The sequence below is a fragment of the Mesocricetus auratus genome, unplaced genomic scaffold (genome assembly GCF_017639785.1).
Source record: "Mesocricetus auratus isolate SY011 unplaced genomic scaffold, BCM_Maur_2.0 Super-Scaffold_100676, whole genome shotgun sequence".
In the NCBI taxonomy this organism is placed as follows: domain Eukaryota; kingdom Metazoa; phylum Chordata; class Mammalia; order Rodentia; family Cricetidae; genus Mesocricetus; species Mesocricetus auratus.
Window position 1 is genome coordinate 53,731,962 of NW_024429266.1, and position 22,911 is coordinate 53,754,872.

General features: G+C 49.4%; 1 protein-coding gene and 1 long non-coding RNA gene across 3 annotated transcripts in view; both read left to right on the forward strand.

Annotated features, from left to right (window-relative positions):
- The window catches only part of Pkp1 (plakophilin 1), a 45,239-nt gene extending 42,407 nt beyond the window's left edge, over positions 1-2,832 (forward strand). The window contains exon 14 of one of the 2 annotated variants that reach the window (XM_005073424.4): positions 265-2,832. The gene's annotated coding sequence lies outside the window, so the exon portion shown is untranslated. The remainder of the gene's footprint in view (positions 1-264) is intronic. The other variant, XM_040738415.1, reaches the window with a different exon arrangement.
- A 970-nt stretch (positions 2,833-3,802) lies between these two features.
- LOC121136485 lies at positions 3,803-12,816 on the forward strand. The gene is made up of 2 exons (XR_005873533.1): positions 3,803-4,157; positions 12,586-12,816. It is a non-coding gene; the product is annotated as an uncharacterized LOC121136485 (long non-coding RNA).
- The last annotated feature ends 10,095 nt before the right edge of the window (positions 12,817-22,911 follow it).

Genomic DNA, 22,911 nt, shown 5'->3' on the forward strand with positions numbered 1-22,911 from the left:
GTTGTGCTTGTCGGGGTTTAACCTCGGGCCTCACACATTCTATGCAAATGCTTTATCACTGGATAACCTCAATCACCCTTATATTTTATATTTTTTATACTTTATCTTGAGAGAGGGTCTTCCTAAGTCTCCCGGGCCAGCCTTCCACTTGCTCTGTAGCCTAGGTTGGGCTTAAATGTGTGATCCTGCTGCCTTAGCCAAATAACTGATACTGTACCATGCCCACCTGTCAGTATACCCTAACTTGACAGTTTCTCTTCCTAGAAAGACACAACCCAGCTCAGAAGACTTCAGATCTTGAGGATGGGTTACCTGCTTCATCCTGTGCAGTATTTGGAGACGTTCAGATGCAACCAAGAGCAACCTGAAAACTGTGGATGATGGAAATAATTTTTGATTCTTTTTTTTCCTTAGGGGAACTGGGGGGCAAAAGGGTTTGGGAGGTTGGGTGGGGGAACTTTCTTGAGTTAAAGGGGCTTCTATCTGATGTCAATACTTTCTTCTCTGAGAAACAGTATATATATAATGTGTATAATGTAAGTACGTGTGTGTGTGTGTGTGTGTGTGTGTGTGTGTGTGTGTGAATGCCTAACAACATAACCAACAACTCTGCAAGGCTAGGTATGCTGATTCTTTGAAGTTCACAGGCAGCACAGAGGACTCTCCATTTCTCTCTTATAGACAAGAGCCACGTGTGGTTTTGGCTAGTTGGAAGTATAGTGTGTCCAGACAGGGGCTCATGCCAGTCAAGCCACAGAAAGTTCAGCAGCCTTTCTCTGCCACTTCCCAGATGGCAGGAGAAGGGACAGTACCCAAGGCTGAGGCTAATGTTCCCTCTTAAGAGACAGACGGAGCTCCAGAAGACACAGGATGGTGTCACTTGCCCAGATAGAGAATGGGCACAGAAAGACAGACTCACCATTCTTTGGGACTCTACACCCACATGACAGCCTTAGCCAGCAGAGTCCCAGATTTCAGAGAGCCTGCAAGTAGCTATTTCAGGAGAAAGAGAGCTAGAATAGAGCCTGAGGTCAACGAGCTCTGGGAATGGCAGCTTGTTCCCATCTTCCTGGGGGATGGGTAGGGACAAGGCACCTGCTGTCTCAGGCTTTCTCACAGAACAAGGGAGGAAAACTAGAAAGTATATGCCATGTGCCTCAGACCCAGCCTGCTGAGTGTCAGGTGAGAGAGTGCTTGAGGGTCCCAGAGGCTGAAGGGAGGGAATTAGCATGGGTGAGCCAAGAAAAGGAAGGGTCCTTTTTAGCATCAGCCAGCCCACATCCCAGCCATCAACCGTCCTCCTTCTCCCTGAACCCTACCTGTCCTGTCTACACTCTGTCCCTGTGAAACAAAGAAGCCTATCGGGGTGGAGGACCCCGGGCTTTGCACTTCAGACAGTAATAACAAAAGAGCTCTTGAGAACCCCATGAGTGGGCCTGTCTATGTCGAGGTCCCTAGGACAGGTGGCGGGATGGGCTGGAGGTGAGCCTTCCCCAGGGTCTCTCATGTCTAGGCTAACACCTCTCAGCTGGTGTAGTTAGTGCTGGGTAGACAAGAGTGATCAGGGCCAGACCTCTCTCAAGGAGGATGTATAGTGCTCCCTGGTCCACCCCTCTTCTTATCCCAGCAGGAAGACTGTAAATGTCCCTTGTGGCTCGGGCTAGCCTAGGAAAAGATCTGCCCACCGAGGATGAAGGTCAGACACACAAGGACATTGTCCCTGAGAAGAGTCCTGAACCATCTAACCCAGTGTGCTTGGCACTCTGGGCCTGCAACACCCTTCCCTGTTTGGCTTATGCTGGGATCTGCCTCCTGCCTCACCTCTTCTCCAGTATCAATGTGGGGTGCTGCCCCCCACACACTGTCCTTGGATAGGTTTCCTGGGATCTCCCTTGCCAATCAATGGGATGCAAAACAATCCGTTTCTTAAAACACACCATTGGCACACTACTCCATGCCAGGCAGTGTTCTAAGGAAGCCCTTGGGTACATCAGCGCATGAGACCTTCCCCACCTCAGTCCCATATAGTGTTTGTCTTCCCAGGGAGAAAGGATATCCAGGTCCTGGGCTTCAGGAACCAGCTCCTTCCTAAGTAAGTTGGAGAGAAACACACAGAGCATCCAAGTCAGAGAGCAGAACTGTTATAGACCATGAGCAACACCCTTCCTTCAACACTGTCCTCACTCCCTGCGGCTCAGAGGCTTAGTTTTCCTTTCTCTAGGAGGATAGTTTGGCAGGCCCACCCTTTGCTTTAGGGATGAATCAGGTGCCGAGACACCCAGGGGCCAGACCTGATTATGGTAACTTACTCCATGAAGTTGGCCAGATGGGCTGGGTCCAACTCATGCCTGTCATTCAGGAAAGGTAAAATTAAGGTGGCTTATTGATACATTCCTAGAAGAGAAAATAAGGGACCGACTGGACTTTATGTATACCAGACCTATCTTAGTGTTTTAAATCAAATTTGTCTTCTATTTCCATGCCTAAAGCAAGTTACAGTTGAGGACCAATGAGAAAGGTCTTCCTTGACTTGAGATCTCCTGTGAGAGATCCAACTATTGGCCAGCAACAACCTGCCCAGTGGGGGATGGACCAGTCACCCACACCTCTTCCAAGGACCCAAGAGGCCAAAGATGGCCTGTGTGTGTCCACTCAGCTCCTGGCTGGGGCTCTGGGCTTGCAGTGTCTGGGAATCTCCCTCTGGCCCTCAGTCTCCTTGCTCTGTGTTGTATGAGAACCTTGTGCCAGCCAGGTCCAGTTTCCTTGTATGATACACCATGTATGTGCTTTGTTGAAATATAGGAAATCAATAAATTGATAGTGTTTCTTTGACAATTCTTCAAACTTTGTATTATTTGGGTTACTACTAAGGGATGAAGGGCCTTCTCTCCAATGTCTCCTCTTAATGACTATCAGGTAAGAATTAAAAAATGTCACCCAGGAGATAACCTGCTCCACTGTAGTCCATGTAAACATGGGGATGCTGGGATTGCAGCCTTAATATACAGATACTGGGGCTTAGGAGGGAACGAATCTGACTGATGTCACCCAGGTTACAACTAGGAAGTCATTCTGAGGACAACCTATCCATTCAGGCAGAGTTCTGTGACTTAGGGGCTCATGGTTCCAGAATGCCTACGCTGCATGGGTTCCCCGTCAGCTGCTGGAGATACGGAAGACCCCAGGCATGGCATGGGCTGAGGGCCACCATCATCCATGAGAACCCAGGTACCTGGGTTGAGATGAGGAGATGCTAAGGAAATCCATGGAGAAGAGCCTTTCCTGTCCTGGAGGAATGATGACTAACAAGGGCTCCATTATAGTATCTTGCGATATCATGGTGTTTGGTAGTGTCCAGGGGAGAGATGTTGAGTACCAGTCAGGAGAGGACTGTGGCTCTCTGTGACCCACACTATTAGATGCACTAAGTCAAGGCTTCTGGAAATGCTTTGGGACCAACAAACGTGTACTGGCTGCAAAAAGCAGGTCAAATTACAAAATCAGTAAGTGCCATCTTTATGCTTTCACTAAAATACAACTTGGAGATCAAAATGGCACAATTTAAAATGTAAACAGTTCTGAACCTCTTCAAACTGAATAGCACCCAGGTCAAGAAATGGTACAGCATCAGCCCTCAAGCCTCCCTCATGGCCCTCCTGTTTCTATCCCACTCACAAGGAGAACATGGCACCACCCTGACTTCCAACAGTGTATTTTAATTTTGTCATTTTGAACGTCATATAAAGGGTGCCAATGCTAAATCCTGTTTTTTTTTTGTTCTGCTTCAGCTCAGCAACATGCCTGGTTGCTGCTGTCCCACTGCAATTATGCTCCAGTGTAAAATGTCACATGGATTGCAGTCACCCTGACATCTTCATGTACACATGTCTAGAAGCCATTATGGATTCATCACCTCACTTTCCCAGAACTACTACATGTGATTACTGGGAAATCATAACAGCGTAGAAATCTAATGCTATACTTGGATGTGGGTAGAGGAGTCCCAAATGACTACAATAGTTAAGTCCTAATTCAGCCATCCTTGACCAAAAAGGTGGCAGGTCTTACAGGAGACAGGCTGATGAGAGTAGGAGGATCTGGCTCCAGGATTGGATGGATAGGATCAAAGGGACACCAAGGACACAGTACGTCTCAAGGTGAGAAGGAAGTCTTCAAAGTCCTGGAGGCCGAGTGTCTCTGAGTTCATGTCCACACATGTCCACATGCCTGACCTCGAAGCCATTTCCTCTTGTCCCTTTTGTGACTTACCTGGTAAGGTGCTGGACGCCCCCCCAGGAATCAGGGAACTAAAGCGCCAATCTTTAACAAGCAGTGCCTTCTGCTGCCAGCACAGCTGGAGACGGGTGAGCAGATGTTGGGCAATGGTCTTCTTCAGAGAGGCACACAATGATTCTTTCACTTTCAGAACCCTGAGGCATTGTTTTCTGTCTGGATCTGCTTGTCTCTTTAGTAACCCAGGCAGAGCACAGGGCATCAAATGCCAATCAATAGATGAGGGGAAGGGAGAGAAGGCAGCCAGCTCAGTCACACAGGGTGCTTACAGAAGTTCCAAGCCTGGACCAGACCCAGGCCTCCTGTGTCCTGAGTATCAGAGCATGACAGGGAAGGCTGCGGAGGAGGCCGCCAGACTGTGCACTATAGAATCCCCAGTGAATAGGGTTCACAGAACCCTGGGACTGCGTAGGACTGCACATCCTACGAGGGGTGGATGCTGTGCAGACATGCAGGAGAATGAGAGTTCTGATTCACAGGCTGTCGGTCAGATGCCAGGAACTGCTGCATGCATCATCCAGCCTGGGCCTGGCAGGTTTGGTTGGTTAGAACACGGAGCTGATGAGCCAAGGGCTTCGAGGCAAGAGACGGCTCCATGACCCCAGCACGTATTCTGCACCCTCGCCAGTCATCCTGCAGACACCTGCCAGGGCATCGTGCGTGCATGTCACCGAGAGATAGGTTGGCCATCTGTGAAAGCTGAGGGGCCTGCTGCAGGGGATCAGCAGTGAACCCCACACTTTATGCTTCTAACATGTCAAATCTCACAGTGGTGGGGCTTGTAGTTTAGTTGGCAGTGTCTGCCTAGCATCCACAAAACCCTGGGCTCAACCCATGCCACTGAGTAAAACTGAGTGTGCTGGTATATACATGCAATCCCAGCAGTGGAGCTGCCGAGGCAGGGGGATTGTGAGTTCAAGACCAACCTGGTCTACAAAGTAAGACTGTCTCCAATGCCCTACCCCCAAAATAAACAAACAAACAAAATGAAACAAAAACTTCAATACGAATTAGTACGTACGTTTTAAGATTTGCTTCTGCTGGGCATGGTGGCACATGTCTGTAATTCCAGCATTCCCACTACTTGAAAGACCAAGACTGAAGTTTCAAGAGTTAAATAAAGGTCATCCGTGACTATAGAGTGAGTTAGAAGCTAGCCTCAGCTACAGTGAGCCCAGATATGTAGTTCTGGGTCCTCTGAGAGGAAGCTCCTGCACTCTAGGACCAAGACCATGTTTCCCTGGAGTACAGTTAAACTGCAGGTAACAGAGACTTGAGCATTTGACCTGTGACCATAAGCAGGGTGCACACTGACACAGGCAGACTCTACAGAGCTGGCCCGACGGTGCCCACTCTCCCATCCAAGGTTCAGAGAAGGCAGAGAGGCTGAGTAACTGGAACCACGGGAATTCCTAGGAACCCTGTGTGTATGTAGGGTCTTGTTACTGTTTAAGGAGAGAGAGAGAGAGAGAGAGAGAGAGAGACAGAGAGAGACAGAGAGAGACAGAGAGACAGAGAGAGAGGAGAGAGAGAGAGAGAGAGGAGAGAGACAGAGAGAGACAGAGACAGACAGAGAGGCAGAGAGACAGAGAGAGAGAGAGAGAGAGGAGAGAGACAGAGAGAGACAGAGAGACAGAGACAGACAGAGAGACAGAGAGAGAGAGAGAGAGAGAGGAGAGAGACAGAGACAGACAGAGAGACAGAGAGAGAGAGAGAGAGGAGAGAGACAGAGAGAGACAGAGAGAGAGAGAGAGGAGAGAGAGAGACAGAGAGACAGAGAGACAGAGAGGAGAGAGACAGAGAGACAGAGAGAGAGGAGAGAGAAAAGGAGGAAGAGAGAAGAGAAGAAAGGGGAGAAAGGATCTCTTCATCTTCATGCTGACTGTTCCTCTTGTCTTGTGTCCTGGGAACACGTGACTGTCACCCACCAGGCCAGCCCTGAAGACTCGTCTAACTTTTTCTGTGACCTGGATATGGACCAGTTCCAAAGACCTGGAAGGGCACGGTGAGCCTAGCTCACCACCTCTTTGACTGGCACCTGTGATAACAGCCGCACCCTCCACATCCTGCCAAGGGTCCAGATATTGCTTTGTTAGGGCTGGCTCAGTCCCAGGAATACTCAGAGCCAGGCAGAGTGAGCCAGGCAGGACTAGTTCTGAGTGTGTGTGTATGGGAGCATGCAGTGAGAACTAGACTCGGAAGTGACCCAGAGGCAGGCTATCTGGGAAGGGGTTTTGTCAATTTTAAAAGGGGCTGTGGAGAATTGTTTTCTGTTTTTGCCTAGAAAAGGTTTTTGGAGGACAGGAGCCTTTTCCCAAGACATTTCTTGAATTAAAGAAGGGAAAATGAGAAGCAAACGATTGCAACACAGGTGTTCATTCTTGTCTCAAACCGAGGTACTAGAGCTCAGGATTGGTGTGGCGTAATATGACTAACAGGACTCTTCTTGTAACCCTAACATGTGTGTCCAAGAATACAGGGAGCAAACTGGCCCCAGGTGCCCTGTGTTCTAAAGGGTTTTAGCATATCTGGGCCAGACATTTCTGAACAAAACCCTGAGGGCTTTTGAACCAGAGATGATGAGAGGAGAAAGGAAGCATGTGGAGCCGAACAGAGGGTCACAGACTGGACGCCCGGCCCGTGGTGGCAAGGAGCTGTGAATGAAACCGTGGTGACGCAGGAGAGTGATGCGCAGGGCAGCCAAGGGCACCCACAGATGGAGGGCTAGCCATCGGTGTAAAGTGATACTGAGGAGCTTGCAGGAAGGACGCAAGCTGGACTTAGGAGCCTTTAATTCTTAACCCCTCCTCCCTCGTAGGTAAAATAGAGATGCAGTGAAATGCACAAACCTTAAACACACCATTGCACACATTTTCAAACTCACACCAGTGCAACCCAAAACCCCGTGATCACCTCAGAAAATGCCTTTGCAAGTGCCCCAGCCAGTTCCCTCCCAAGATGCAACGCTGTTCCATAGTCCTGGTATTCCCTTCCTCACTCACCCCTCCCTCCCTCACTCACTCACTCACTCATTCACTCCATCCCTCCCTCACTCCTTCCATGCCTTCCTCCCTTTCTCCCCCACTCCTTGAACAGCCTGATTAGATACTTATCTATTTATCTTTTTGTTGTTGTTGTTTTTGTTTTTCCGAGACAGGGTTTCTCTGTGACTTTGGAGCCTGTCCTGGAACCAGCTCTTGTAGACCAGGCTGGTCTCGAACTCACAGAGATCCGCCTGCCTCTGCCTCCCGAGTGCTGGGGTTAAAGGCGTGCGCCACCAACACCTGGCTTATCTACTTATCTTATTTACCAATGTCTGACTGTGCTAGTTTTCTGTTGACTCCTTATTATTTTCTTCTACCTACTTTAAATTTATTTTTTCTTTTTCCCCTAGATTTCTGGTGTGTGTGTGTGTGTGTGTGTGTGTGTGTGTGTGTGTGTGTGTGTGTGTGTTTATTCTACACTTTGCATATGAGAACACAGACACTAATTGTCATTCTGAATCTGGCTTATTTCCTTTAGCACAATGACCCCCAGTTCCATCCCTGTTCCTGCAAGTTATATAATTTCATTATGAATAAAACACCATTTTAGTGCTGTCGAGTGAAATGTCTCACTTGCAGCACCCACATAAAAAGCCAGACCTGGCCAGGGACTCCTGTAACCTAGCACTGTAGGGAGCAGAGACAGAGGGCTCCTGGAGTTTGCTAACCACCACCTTCCTCCAAGTTCTTGAGAGACCCTGTCTTAAAAAAAAGAATGTGGGGCCATGCTGATTCCAGGGGTCTAGGCCACCCCTGGGGCTGTGCTGGTGTCCGAGGGCCATGCTGATGCTGGGACTATGCTGATCGGGTGGCCTTTGCTACCACCTGGGGCCATGATGACATCCAGACCCAGGCTGCTGCTGAGGACCATGTCTGGGTCAATGGTCCTACTGCAGCGGGGTCTGTGTGGAAGTTGCCAGTAGGAACCACACAGAGACAGGGGTCTGGGCAATAACTTGTGGCCTTGTTGATGTCTGTGGCTTGTGTTGCCTCAGAGGGGTCACAAGAACCATGAGTGATGTAATCAGAGGGTCAAGCTGGGCTGGCCCCGCCCTTTGCTGGGCCTGCCTCTTGCTAGATTCTGCAACAAGAGAACTGGCCCTGACGCTCACGGAAGAGATGCTCCCAGTCCTCACCATGGATGAGGGGGAACTGACGATGATGGCATGGGCGCAGGAGAGCGGGCTCTGTCCCCTTGCCTGAGGTGGGTGGCCCCAGTGGCCAGGACTGACCAGCTCAGCCACCACCCAGGCCCACAGCAGGGCCTCGGGTAGACCCACCCTAATATCTACCCATCTAGAGCCTGCTGGAGCTCATAAAGGAACTAGTCCTGGGGAACAATGCCCATAGGATCTCCATGACTCAGGGCAGCTGTGAGACATCCCAGAGGAGTTTGGTAAGGATGCAGAGATGATGGTGTACCAGAAACCAGAGGCCTTGAATCAGACCAGTGCAATGACAATTTGCTGGTAAAGCTGATTGAACAAAAGGGTATACATGTGACACACTGTGACTCCCAATGCCACCAGGATGAAAGAAGGGGTGTTAAAGTGGGGAGATAGAAAAGCAAAGAGGGGTTTTGTTTGTTTGTTTGTTTGTTCTTGCTTTTGTTTGCTTGCTTTGCTTTATTTGGTTTGATTTTTTTAAAATTTTTTGGTGGAGTGCTGCATGGATGAGGGCAGAATATTGGAGGCCTGGGATGTGGTGGTATTATGGTGCATGATGTGAAATTCCCAAAGAATAAATTATGCTAAAAAAAAAGAAGGTGAAGAGTGATAGAGCAGGACACCTAATTGTTCTGGCCATGCACAGAGGCAAGTGCACCGGCACACACACCACACACTCACACACACACTCACACACACATGCACTCACCACACACACTCACACACACACATGCACTCACCACACACTCACACACACATGCACTCACCACACACACTCACACACACACATGCACTCACCACACACTCACACACACATGCACTCACCACACACTCACACACACACATTCACTCACCACACACACTCACACACACATGCACTCACCACACACTCACACACACATGCACTCACCACACACTCACACACACATGCACTCACCACACACTCACACACACACATGCACTCACCACACTCACACACACACACATGCACTCACCACACACTCACACACACACACACATGTACTCACCACACACACTCACAAGCACACATGCACTCACCACACTCACACACACACACACATATGCACTCACCACACACACTCACAAGCACACATGCACTCACCACACATTCATACACACACCACATGCACACTCACAAACACCACATACACACACACCACATATAGACACAGACACACACTCACACACACATGCACTCACCACACACTCACACACACATGCTCACACATATGCACTCACCACATACACACACACCACATATAGACACATACACATCACATACACACACACCACATACCCTCACACACACCGCATATACACACACACCACATACACACAAACCACATACACACACACACCACACACACACACACACCACATACCCTCACACACACACACCACATACACACACACCACATATACACACACCACATACACACACACAAGCCGGGATTCTGGTGGATAGTGTCACTCTTCTTTCGTCACTTTAAAGATGTTGTTTCTCTGTCCTCTCACTGCCATTATTTTTGAAAAGCGATTAGCCATCATTTGTACCACTTCTCTAAATGCATTCTGTCATTTTTCCACTTTGCAGACATTATTGTCTTAGTTTGTAACGGTAGCACGCCCAGATACGCCTTTGCTGGGGCCAGCCTCGCTTGGCCTTTGCTGAGCTTCTCGGATCTGTGCTGTCTTTCATCCCTCTGGGAGTTTGGGGCAGTTGTGGTTTCAATGACTTTCATATCTCCTTTCCTTTCCCACTCGTCCTGGGACCGTGGTTCAAACTGTGCTAGACATCTTGTCACTGCTCCACGAATCACCTTTTGCTCTCTGCTCGTCAGATGAGTTTATCCCTCTTGACTGTGCTCAGGTTCATGACTCTTCTGTCATTCCAAATGTGGGCCTGAACCTGTCCAGTGGACTTTCATTTTACACACATTTGTCAGCTTGAGAATTTCTATTTGGTTCTATTTAAAAATTTTTACTTTTTGTAAATATTTCTTTCATATTTACAAATGATACTCACCCATTTCATTTGTCTTAACATCTTCTAACAAAATTACAAGTTCTGTTTTTAAATTATCTTATTCCTGTATTTAAGTAGCTCATATCAGTCCCATTTGTTGCCTCTTATTTCAATTATAGATCAAATTCTCTTATATATCTATTTATTTATTTATTTATATTTGTTTCATAGGTTTTTGTTTGTCTGTGTTTTGTTTTTGAGACAGGGTCTCTGTATAGCCCTGACTGTCCTGGAACTTGCATTGTAGACCAGACTACTTTGAATTCACAGAGATCTTCCTGCCTCTGCCTTCTGAGTGATGGAATTAAAGGCCACCATTCCGGCTATAGTCTCTTATTTCTAATTTGCATCCTGAATGTAAAGAATATCTGTGTATTTTCTGGGTCCTCCTCTTCGTCATCTGAAGGATACCAGGTGTTTACTGCTGAGCTCCAACTCCAGCCTCCATTTTCCCTGTGGTGAGCAGCAGCTAAACCTTCGATGGGTTCTTTGGGGTCTGTTAGAGCTACCTAGGTGCTCTTCCTCATATGCATAGTCCAAGAGCCAATCAGAGATATGGGTATGGCTTATTTATCTTTTTAAATGTTTATTATACCTTTATTTTAGTGTGTTTAGTATACATGTCTGTATGTTGCACACATACAACACATGCCACAGCACACATGTAGAAATAAGAAAACAATTTTCAGGAATCAGTTCTCTCCTTCCACCAAGCGTGTTCTGGGGATTGAACTCAGGTCTTCAGGCTTGGTGGCAAGCACCTTCACCTGCTAAGCCATATTGCCAGCCCTTAGTTATAGCTCATATTTGAAATCTGAAGCATTTGCTCTGAGACTGTATCACATTGCTATATTTTCCTTTTTTTTCCTTTCCTTTCCAGATGCCTCAAACAGTGTCTCCTGGTTCTTAAAGCCAGTGAGATGACAAGCTTTAATTTGACTCTTAGCCTGTCTGCAGCCTGACCCTGGATGAACGTAGAAAACTCATTGAATGAAATTTCTTCTCTCCTGCCTGTCTTTGGTTGGTCCCCGATAGCTCTGAGTGGTTGTTAATTTTTAACTTGTGTCCGGAGGGTGTGGCTTTTATCTACAGCAAAATGGTTTGGTAAAAGCTACTCAGCCTTTTCTGGACGCGGGACTCTCTGGCCACCGAATGAGTGGCGTGGAAGACATCAGTGTTTGGTAGGTTCGAGGATGGTTGAGAGGCTTGCTAGCTCTGCTGGAGGCTAGTCCACCTCTCAGCAAGGCAGGTGGGGCGGAGGGGGTCTCTGGAGGCTACATGCTAGCTCCCACCTGCTTGGTTTTTACAAATGCAGGTTGAAATGCACGAGGGCGTGTGTGTGTGTGTGTGTGTGTGTGTGTGTGTGTGTGTGTGTGTGCAGGTGTGAAGAGGCAGAGGAGACTATCTGGGTCTTTAGCAGATGGATGGGACAACGTCTGTTGCTGCTCCCTGTTCACAGGAAACAGGGGTCCCAAGAGGAGGGCGCTCAAGTGACACACACATACCTTGGCTCCGACCTCCATAAAGTTCAAAACGAGCCTGAACTACCGGTGGTTTTGGTTTGTTCGCTTTTAAGAAATAAAGACTAACTGGAATCGCTACCCACCCATCCTCCCAAATCTTTAATGCCTCCTTTGCCCCTCAGCAAGTCCTGATGACTGAACTACCCTCCCCACGTTCTAACACAGCAAGGGAACAGCAAGCCTGGCCCTTTCCTTGCTCTATGCTGCCACCTTCTGGCTGGCTTCACTCCCATGCCCGCCCACTGCCACCGGCCTCCTCCAGACTGCTCTGTAAGTAATGCTAACCACACCCTTTACCTTTTAGAAAACATCTGCCAACCCTGCGCTTTCCGTTCACGGTTCTCTCAGGACAACCTCGGTCTATCTGCCTTGTCCTGTTTTTCTTCATTCTCTCCCTTGGCTTCCCCTAACGGCATCTCCCCAAGGGTTGTGTGAATTCAAGCCCACTCTGCCTGTGCTGTTCCTGTGGCCTCATGTGGCCTCACTTGGTGTGTTCTCTGTCCACCCTCCAGGAGCCGACTCACATGCTGTCCCTCCATGAGGCCCTCACATTTATGCTGCACCATGACTGGCGCCTGTGGGATGATGAGCTCCTCGTTTCTGTTTCTCACCACTAGCATCACTCAGCATTGTGTGAGCTGCAGACAGTTCTGAGTATAGATCCAGATTCTCCCAGCGAATTTATATTAAAACCTTTCCTGACTCCCACATTTTGACCATAAAGACACAATCCATTTCAACTATCTATGGGTGGTTTTGTTTAGTTGGGTTTTTTGTTTTGTTTTTTGGTTTTGTTTGTTTGTTTGTTTGTTTTTTTTGGTTTTGTTTTTCAAGACAGGGTTTCTTTGTGTAGATTTGGAGCCTGTCCTGCAACTCACTTTGTAGACCAGCCCGGCCTCAAGCTCACAGAGATCCGCCTGCCTCTGCCTCCCGAGTGCTGGATTAAAGGCGTGCGCCACCACCGCCTGGCTCAGCTGTCTTAGCCACGCACCAACTCTGAGCTCTATAGGGAAGCGATCTCAAGATGCGCTGCTTTCCACCGGCTGGCCGTGTCTCTACCCACAGGGGCCGTGGAGAAGGACGCCTCACTTCCTTCCTTAGGCAGCCATCCTATGCCTTTGAGCTCCTCATACCCAACCCACTCAGTTTCTTCAGCCCTCCCTTAGAAGTGAGGTTTACTGCCCCACTCACTGTCAGGGTCACCCTCTCTGAACGTATCTCAAGTTGTCATCATTTCTCTTGAGAACCGGATTAGAGGAGGAGACAGAGATGTTCTCTAAGGCTATCAAGTACAGTGTGGGCCTGGGATCTCCAGAGCATCCATTTCCTGTGGTTATGCCATGCAGAGTCAGAACTGCCTAGTGGAGGGACTCCATTGCTTAGAAATTCATGTGATCTCTCTCTCCTCTGTCTCCTCTCTTCTTTCTCTCTCTCTCTCTCTCTCTCTCTCTCTCTCTCTCTCTCTCTCTCTCTCTCTCTGTCTGTCTCTCTGTCTCTCTGTCTCTCCTTCCCTCCCTCCCTCCTTCCTTTTCTTCCTCCTTTCTCCCCTGTCTCTCTTCTCGTGGAACTAAGGATAGAACCCAGGGTTCTTGCCTGCTGGGCAAACAGTCTACCACTGAGTGACATCTCCAGCCCCCGAAGCTCTCTTCCGACTTCATGGACTCCACACAATCAGGCTTCTTCAGCCTGCATTGGCAGCCTCCTCGGGAAGCGAATGAGGAGGAAAAGACAGTAGGTGTGAGGTGTGTTGCTATTTAGAAATGGGATTCCCCAGAGCTCATGAATTCTGCTTTGGGATACATGTATTCTCAGGTGCCGTAGAAATGGTGTCTTGGTGTAACTGTCAGGAGATCAGCACAGTTGATACCCAGCCTTGGAAACCTCAATAGCTTCCTTTCTACCAACATAAGGTGGTTCCTGGAGTCCCTCAGAGATGCCTGCCACATTAAGTCACTCAGTGTCGGTGCTGGGTCTCCTGGCACCACAGATCCCAGGATCCCCAGAGTCTCTGCAAACCCCAGCCCTTGGCCCCAGCTCACTGGCCATGGAGAGAAGCCGTCAGCACTGCATTCTGCAGATTCCCACAACCTCTCTGGCCCAGTCTCCTCAACCAAGCTGTTAGTGGCTGGAGGTGTTGGTTGCAGAAGCCATGAGTCAGGCTGTCAGAACCAACCCTGCCAGTTCCACCTTCCATCCAACCACAGAGTCAGCAAAAGCCAGGCCAGGGGTTGGCTAGAAATCGCTGTCACACGTACTCTACAGGTGGGCAAGGCAAATGGAATTTCCCCATGTGAACTGTCCTCCCATGGACGGACCACACCTTCCTGTCCGATGGCAGTCAGTCCATAGGAACAGTCTTGTCTCCTGCAGCAGGGACTCTAGGCATGGGCTAGAGCACTTGCTGGAACACGGAACGGTTGAGACTCAAAATAAAAGTACAGCCATCCCGAGCAAGAGAAGGGGACATTAGTGTGTGGACACCGCCCCTCCTCCAGCCCAGCCCCTGCCAATGCCACCAACCCACCTGGGAAATGAGTGCAAGGGTCCGTCGGGGACCAAAGCGCCTCCAACAAGAATCTTAACGATTGGTGTGTGGGTGGTAAAGGCACCAAAGCCTCCCAACGTCATTTGTACAGGCTCACTGCTGTGACATGACAGAGGTGTGACTTTCGGAGGCTCTGAGGAGATGAGTTAAGCAGTTCTCTTTGCTGGTGATTTTCAGAGACTTTAATGTGCCGAGGTGTTTGGGGGCAGAGAGAGTGGGAAGAGAGACAACACAAAACCTTCCCATGAGCCTCTGCAGAGGAATTCTTAACAGAATGCTGGCCAAGGAACCATCTGGGCAGCAGCCTCACATTGTTTAAGCTCACATGCAGAGAGAGGTTTCATATTCCTAAGCCAAAGCCTCCTGGACCATACCATGACAAATCAGTACACAAGGGGAGATCTGCCTCTGCTAAGCCTGTGCCGGGAATGAGGCTGTGTACGAGGACCCTTGGCATGCCCAACCCTTTTCCAGCCACATGAGTGGGCTGGTACAGGAGCAGAGTTCGGGGTCAGGCAGGCACTGCTCTGCTGTTGATGGGATTGGACGTGCTCTCTTCCCTATCACCAGTCAGTCTGTACTGGTGGCCATACGGTCCCAGACTGCCTTTGCGGGGACTGAAATTCTCACCAGACCAGCAGTCAGAGGACAGCCCTTTGAGCAGCAAGGTCTTGGACAATCTCTGGAAGCTTCCTGGAAATGCAGGATGGTTAGAGTGGAGCGACCAGGGTGGGAATTTTCTGCAGAAGAAAGTAGAGTCAGGGCTACAGAGCGATGGGAAAGAGGACAGTACGGAAGCGAGGCAGGTTCAGATAATTCAGGGTCCAAGCCAGCCGTGGTGGCTCACACCTTCAATCCCAGCACTCGGAGGCAGAGGCAGAACTCTGTGAGTTCAAGGCCAGCCTGGTCTACAAAGCGGGTTCCAGGACAGGCTCCAAAGCTACACAGATAAACCCAGTCTAAAAAAAAAAAACAAAATAAACAAACAAAAGAAAGAAAGGAAGGGAAGGAAGGAAAGCAGAAAGGAAGGAAGGGAGGGAGGGAGGGAGGGAGGGAGGGAGGGAGGGAGGAAGGAAGGAAGGAAGGAAGGAAGTGAAGGAAGGGTCCTATGGAGACGTGGACTTTACAGTCAGGAATAGAGTGGGAGACACAAGTGATGCCTGGAAGACAGATGACAACATCCAGGAATTGGCGAAGTCTCTCACAGGCCCACATTGTGACAGACAGCGATGGTAAAGGGACTGGAGACCACAGCTAAGGGCAGTGCTGACTCCCCTGGTGAGAGGTACGATTGGGCTCTGGGTTCCTCTCTTCAGGAGAAATCTCTGCCTTCCTCATGGGAGATGGGATGTCATCAACACCTAACTTTTACCTCCTGCGTGGTTGGCTACACGCAGCAGGGAGGCAAGGCGGAACAGGCTGACTCATCCCACCAGGACCGTCTTCCCATGACCTGTAAGTCCCAGGCTTGGCCAGGGAAAGGAGCGGGTGGGAGGAGGGGCCTAGCTACAGACACCCTGTGGCTCAGCGGGGTGGGAGGAAATAGGGACCTGGACTGTGGGAAGCTACAGGAAGTGGGTAGGAAGAACAGAGGAGGCCAAGGGACACCCTCTGCCCCACAGCACCCCAAAGATCACAGTGGGCGTTCACATGCGTCCACCACGTGCTGTTTTGAGCACTGATACTTATACAAGCCAGTTTAATCCCCACAAGAACCTGGTGAGGTCATTGCTAGTATCATTCCCATTGTGCAGAGGAAGAAACCCAGACACAGTAACGCTGCCAAAGCCACTCAACAAATGCGTGGGGGAGGTGGCATTGAACCCGGGAAGCCTGGAGTCACAGCTTGTGCCTTTAGTGTCTCTCTAGAAGAAGCTGATTCTGGGGAACACAAGACTGCTCCTCTCCCTGCTCCCAAGCCTCCCCTTGGTCAAGCCAACAGAATGCAAAACGGGCTGCTGGTGGCCAGGCCCAGAACACTTTAGGAACGACAGTCAGCCCTCATGAAATCTCTTCAGACAGCCTCTCCCTCATGAAAGCCTCACTGCTAACTTCTGGCTGAAGCAGCCCTGGCTTTATCCTAGACAGACCTCCTCAGATATCCGGCTGCTCCCACCTGGGGACCCCAAATCTGTTCACCTTTCAGAGCCCCAAGACTCGGACTCTTCTAGAGCACTGTGTGTGTGCAACCTGTTCAACAGGAGGCCTGGACTCTGGGAGAAAGTCATCCATCACTCCTCATACCCAGCAAGCAGTCACCAAGTGCCACCAAGTGCCACCACGTGCTTAGTGCACAAAAGGCCAATCCCAGCTCGGCTGTGCTTGCAGTCAAGTGGAAAGACTCTGTGAGGCAAGATGAACCAGTGCAGCATGCAGCAGCAAACAGAAAGCTCCGAATGACAGGGAAGGGGACAGGCAGATCAACAGACAGCACCTGCAGAGCCAGTTCTGGTGGCCAGGGGTGGACTCCCTGTGAGCCGGGGAAAACCTGAAGAAGATGAAGTTGGCCATGCAAAGTTTCATTTGTCTTCTCAGTGTCACTCATCCTTCTGGTGGCTCGCCCTGCTGGAGCGGGGGTCCCTTGGGGGCTCGCCCTGCTGGACCGTGGGGTCCCCTGGGGGCTCACCCTGCTGGACCATGGGTCCTCTGGGGGCTCACCATGCTGGACTGTGGGGTACCCTGGGGGCTTGCCCTGCTGGAGCATGGGGTCCCTTGAGGGCTCGCCCTGCTGGACCGTGGGGCCCTCTGGGGGCTCACCCTGCTGGACTGTGGTATCTGTTATATCTTCCAAACCTCAACAGTAGCTCTTGCTTCCTATACTTGAGTTGAGAAGACTTGATCCCCAGTTTGATGTTCCTGTTGCCCCTCTGACCAGTTCAGACTAGACTGCAGGATGAACAGAGAGGAGGCTGGGCATCACCCTGTCTACTGCGGGAAAGGAGAGGGCTGAGTCCTTGGTTTTATGGCTGTCTTACTGCTACCCCAGGGTGGATGCTCTAGTTCCTCTGACTTTGTGCTAGACTCAAACAGAGCCAGGGGTAGGTGGGTAGAGAGGCACACGAGGCCTGTCAGAGGCCAATAGTAAGTGTCAGTAGCTTCAGGGACTGGAGGGCCTCCCACCAACTCTCCAGACCCCAACCCTGGGCCAATGTTGTGATGCTTCCATTATCTTCAAGAAAGGTACCATGTCATGTTGCCTGGTCTCCCATAACTTTCCACAGTCAACCTCTCCAAATTCCCTACTCCTGCCCCAAGCACAAGAGTAGTTGCTTGGAGTCTCTAGAGGTAGTAAACACTCAGGCGGTTGTCCCAGGGCCCTGATCCCACCATGGCCTCCGTAAGTCTAGAGGATGGCAGGAGAGCTTTGAGTGCTGGACCGTGAGAGACAGAACTCCACAAACAAGACAGGTTCATCCTAGTCCTTACTAACACTCTTCCATCTGACTCCACAAGGGACCCAGAGCCCGTCCCAGTCCCAGATTCAAGCCACACACTGTGATTGCAATTTGTTTGCCCAGACTCTGGGCAATAGTCACACTCCAGAACTATTTGGCAGGAAATTGGAGCTGCTGGGTACCCCAGGAGTGACCTAGGACATCATTGTTAGAAGAGAAGTCTCGGTTTCTATCCACCATACATACACAAGAAGCTGGTGTAAAAATACAGAATGTCTACATCCCTAAATACACTGCCTGTGCAGATTATTTTTGTCATTTAAGAAGAAAGGAAGAAGGGAAGGAAGGAAAAAAGAAAGAAAGCAGGAAAGAACGAAGAACTTGGTTACAAGATTTTCTTTCTCTGAAGTAGAGACTTGAAGCTCACTGGTCAATCACCCTAGCCTACTTGGTTAGTTCTAGGACATTGAGGGATTGTGATTCAGAAAACAAGGTGAACAACACCAGGGGAACAATTCCGGAGGCTGTGCTCTTATGTCCACCTCAGGTACACGTATACATGTACACATGCACCCACATTCAAATAAGATGAAATTAAAGTAAAATACAGAGCTCAGAGACAGCCCCAGCTGCCCAGTATAAGGGCAGTGCTGGAGGAAAGGGGAGGGGAGGGGGGGAGAAGGGGAGGAGAGGGGAGGGAGGGGAGAGGAGGAGATGGAGGCAGCACATCTCCTCTTCCCTGATTCTGTGGGCCTTGCCTTCACTCTCTCCCAACATTCTCTTCTCTCACTCCACTACCTGCCCACATCATCAACCTGACCCGCCAGTATTAGTAGCATCTTGTACATTCTTCCTGTGCCCCTTCTGGTCCTCTTCCAACCAAAGAAATTTTTTAAGCAAATCATGCTAAACTAGTTATACACATCTGAAATCACAGTACTCAGGAGGCTGGAGTAGGAGGATTGCAGGGAGCTGGAGGCCACCATGGACTACATAGTAAAACTAATAATTCTCTCTGTCTCTGTCTCTCTCTGTCTCTCTCTCTCTCTCATTCTGCCCTCCCCACTGTGTGTGTGTGTGTGTGTGTGTGTGTGTGTGTGTGTGTGTGTGTGTGTGTGTGTTGTAATGTAGGAGCTATATAGTGGCACAGATCTGTAACATAATCTCAGTAATTGGGTGATGAAGGAAAATGTATCTCAAGTTCAAGGTTGCCTATCCTGAGGTACATAGAGAGTTATAGCCTGAGCTAAATAGACCTTTTTTGTAAAAGATAGATAGATTGATTGATAGATAACAGATAATAGAAATATAGGTAGATAATAGATGATAGACAGATTTGGATGATAGATAATAGATTAGATAGATGAAAGATAACAGCTAGATTAGATAGAAGATAGATAATAGATGATAGATAGACAGACAGACAGACAGACAGACAGACAGACAGATAGATTAGGTAGATAGAGACAGAGACAGGCAGGCAGGCAGACAGGCATGTAAACCAGTGTGTTTCACTCTTGATAAAAACTCTCCATAACTTCCCATGATGTCCTTCCCCATGAGCTGCAAGGACTGACGTTATCCTGGCCAAGCCCTGCTCTCCTCTCCAATCTCTACTCCCATCCTTCCCAGCCCCAGCCCAGTACCACCATGCAGCTTTTTCTTTTGTTTGTTGAGACAGCATCTCTCTATGTAGCTGATCTAGAACTCACTACGTAGAGCAGGCCGACTTCAAACTCACAGAGATCTGCCTGCCTCTGCCTCCTGAGTGCATTAAAGGAGTGTGCCACCATGCCTGGCCACATGACCTTTTAAGAGAGACGTTGTTCTCCTAGAACAGGAATGCCTTTCAACACAGTGAAATGCCTTTGTCATCTACAAATGCATCGGGTCACACTCATCACTTCCCTGGGAACCATGCAGTCTGTGAACTTCCAGGAGGACAAGCGTGCTATAAAAAGCTATCACTTTATTACAGGCCCGGGCAGCTGCTAAAGACAATGTCTGCTTTGCCGTGTATTCCAACCATGCTAGTGTTTGATACCCACAAGTCATGTTCCATTCAGGTCACCTACTGTGGGAATGACTTCTGTATTCCCTTCATCTGTTAGGTAGGACACTAGGATCTATAAATGAGTGAGCCAGGGCTCTAGGCATCAAGAAAAGCCCAGTTTACATGAGAAAGGAAAAGAGGGAATCAATAGCCACAACCAAATGAGAAAAGGACTTTAATTCACAAGCCGTGACCTGATTGACAAACAGTGATAGCATCTGACTGGCCAGAGAGTGATCAAAGTTTTGTAACTGATAGATTTGTATACTATTTCACACAAGTTTTCATGAGACACGGATTGGCACACATATATTTGGCTTTGCATAATCAGAAGTCATTCAGATGTTTGTTAGCTAGAATACTAAGTAAGTTCTTGAAAACATACTTCTTTTGTCTTCATCAGACATGTGGCTTCATTTGATAGAAAGTGTGTTGTGTAAATAACCTAAAATCATAATAGAAATTATCCTACATGCAATCATAATAAAAGTAATCCCTGCCCTTTGTGACCTAGGATGAGTCACCTAACTTCTCTGGGCCTCAATTTCCTTGTGTATAAAATGGGTTTACTGATGTAGGACTTAACTCTGTGTGTTATTGTAATTAGAGTTTACACAGAACAATACCTAGCATGCTCTAGACACCAAGTACATGGGCACGAATATTATTTACACTAATCCACAGCTCATAAACTATACCTTGTGTCTCAGAGTAATCCACCACTCACTTCCCTATTCCCTGGGAGATGAGAGATGCCAGGCTAAAGAGTCCCTGGGTCAAATTCTCAAGGAAAAAAAAATACTTTGCTCATTCCTCCAACCTTCATCCCAGTTGCCGGTCTCTTCTGGGAGTTGGCAGGGCATGGTGACTGGGAAGAGGATGAATTGAGACAGCTCATTCTCAACAGGCCCTCAGACCCGTCCCTCTGTTCTGCTAGCCCAGCACAAACTCAGCAGGTCTCAGCCTGGGAATCTCCCCACCCCAAGCCTGCCCACCCCTTTCCTCAAGAGCACCCCAGCCTGGCCCAGGCTCTGCATTGCCCAGGCCTGATTTTCCAGAGGAAACGACTTTGAGATTGGCATGAGCTTAAGGTGTGGCTACTGTGGTCCTGGCCAGCGCTGAGTGGAGAGCAACAGGGCGGAGTAGGGGCAGGGCAGGGTGGGGAGACGACAATGCACACCCACTCCCCAGGGCCTGCGTGCTTTGCACAAGTGTGGAAACATTTTTCTCCTGAGTCTTCAATTGAGAGCAATTTAAATTCCTGTAGCTGTTGGGGTGGAGCCTGAGAACCTGGGGTGCGCTGGTGGGTGGAGCCAGGGAGGGAGATTGAGTGGAGCACCTAGAGCTGACTCCGAGAGTCACAACCCGGGAGTCACAACCCGGGTAAAAACTCAGAATGCAGAATCTGAGGCCCCTCGGGGGAAACAATAAGCACCCAGGACATGGCCAGACCAACAGGGACTGGCCGTGGAGCAGAGAAATGGGCAAATCGAGCTTGGGAGGGAGAAACAGTGGGGTTAGAAAGAGCATTGCAGAGGCAGGAGTGAGTAAAAATGGGGGTAAAGGGAGCTGTGAGATGACTCAGTGAGAAAAGGTGCTTGCTGCCAAGTGTGAAGACACGACGTGAATCCCTGGGACCCACATGGTAGGAGGAGAGAACTGAGTCCTGTAAGCTGCTCTCTGATACACACATATCCACATGCACACAGACACAGACACACACACACACAGACACACACAGACACAGACACACACACACACACAGACACACACACACAATGTAATTTAATTTTTTTTAAAGAATGCTGACCCCCTTCTTGACAGCAATAAGATGGCAGCTGCAACAGGCCAGGCAGTGACTTTCATGATCCACAGACCCTTCACCAATCCAGGACATAGGAATGGGCCATGGGCTTTGTCCCACGCACCCACCCACCAAGAGGACACTACCCGTGCATTCTGTGGTTCCCGAGTGCCCCCTTCAGGCTGGCCTCCCTCTGCTGGAGCCCACATCCCCCATCAGGTCCAGGGACAGGAAAGCAGGAAAGGGGCAGTAGGAGCCAAGTCCCTGGACTCAAGCTTTGTGCCCTGACCAGGTATACCCACAATTAGATCACAGGAAACCCCGACTCTGGCCCAGGTGCTGCACCTGGGGAAGGCTTGGAGTGCTTCTCAATCTTCAAGGTCCAAGCACAAGAGGGTGAACTGACCTGGGTCAGTAGCAGTGTCCCCTCTCATACCCCATCTTCCTCCTGGTAGGATTACTAGACACACTGCACCCTCAGAGAAAGAGGCCACACTCCGATAGGCAAGTACCAGTGGCTGTATTGTGGATACCCAGAGTCCAGTCTGGTTTCTGGAATCCCCAACTTCAAGTGAGGTCATTCAGAGAGCTTGATTCTGGGCTTTATGTTTCATTCCCCCAACAGGATAGGCTCAAGAAAGCTGAGTTTTTGCCTCAACCTTTCCAGAAACCATGCTGTACAGTCGGAGGAGAGGCCTGCCTGAAAGCAAACTGAACTCAGAACAGTCCTGACCATGTATCTGGAGGACAGGCCTCAGTAGCAGTGCCTGCCATTGCAGCCTCCAGCAGTCTGGCCAAGGACACAAATCCCAGGTCGGACAAAACAGTGGTAAGCTGGCTTCCCCAAACCTTGAGCCCCCGAGAGGAACTGATCACATATGATAGCCAGCAACAGTAGTGGTTAACACTGACTATCCAATTAATCTGCAGCCAATACCACACCAATCACTACACACATTGTTACAGTCAACCCTCACAGCCACCCCACCTTTAGATAGGGCAACTCGGGAACAGAAGCAGCAAGGACTTGCCCAAAGCTCC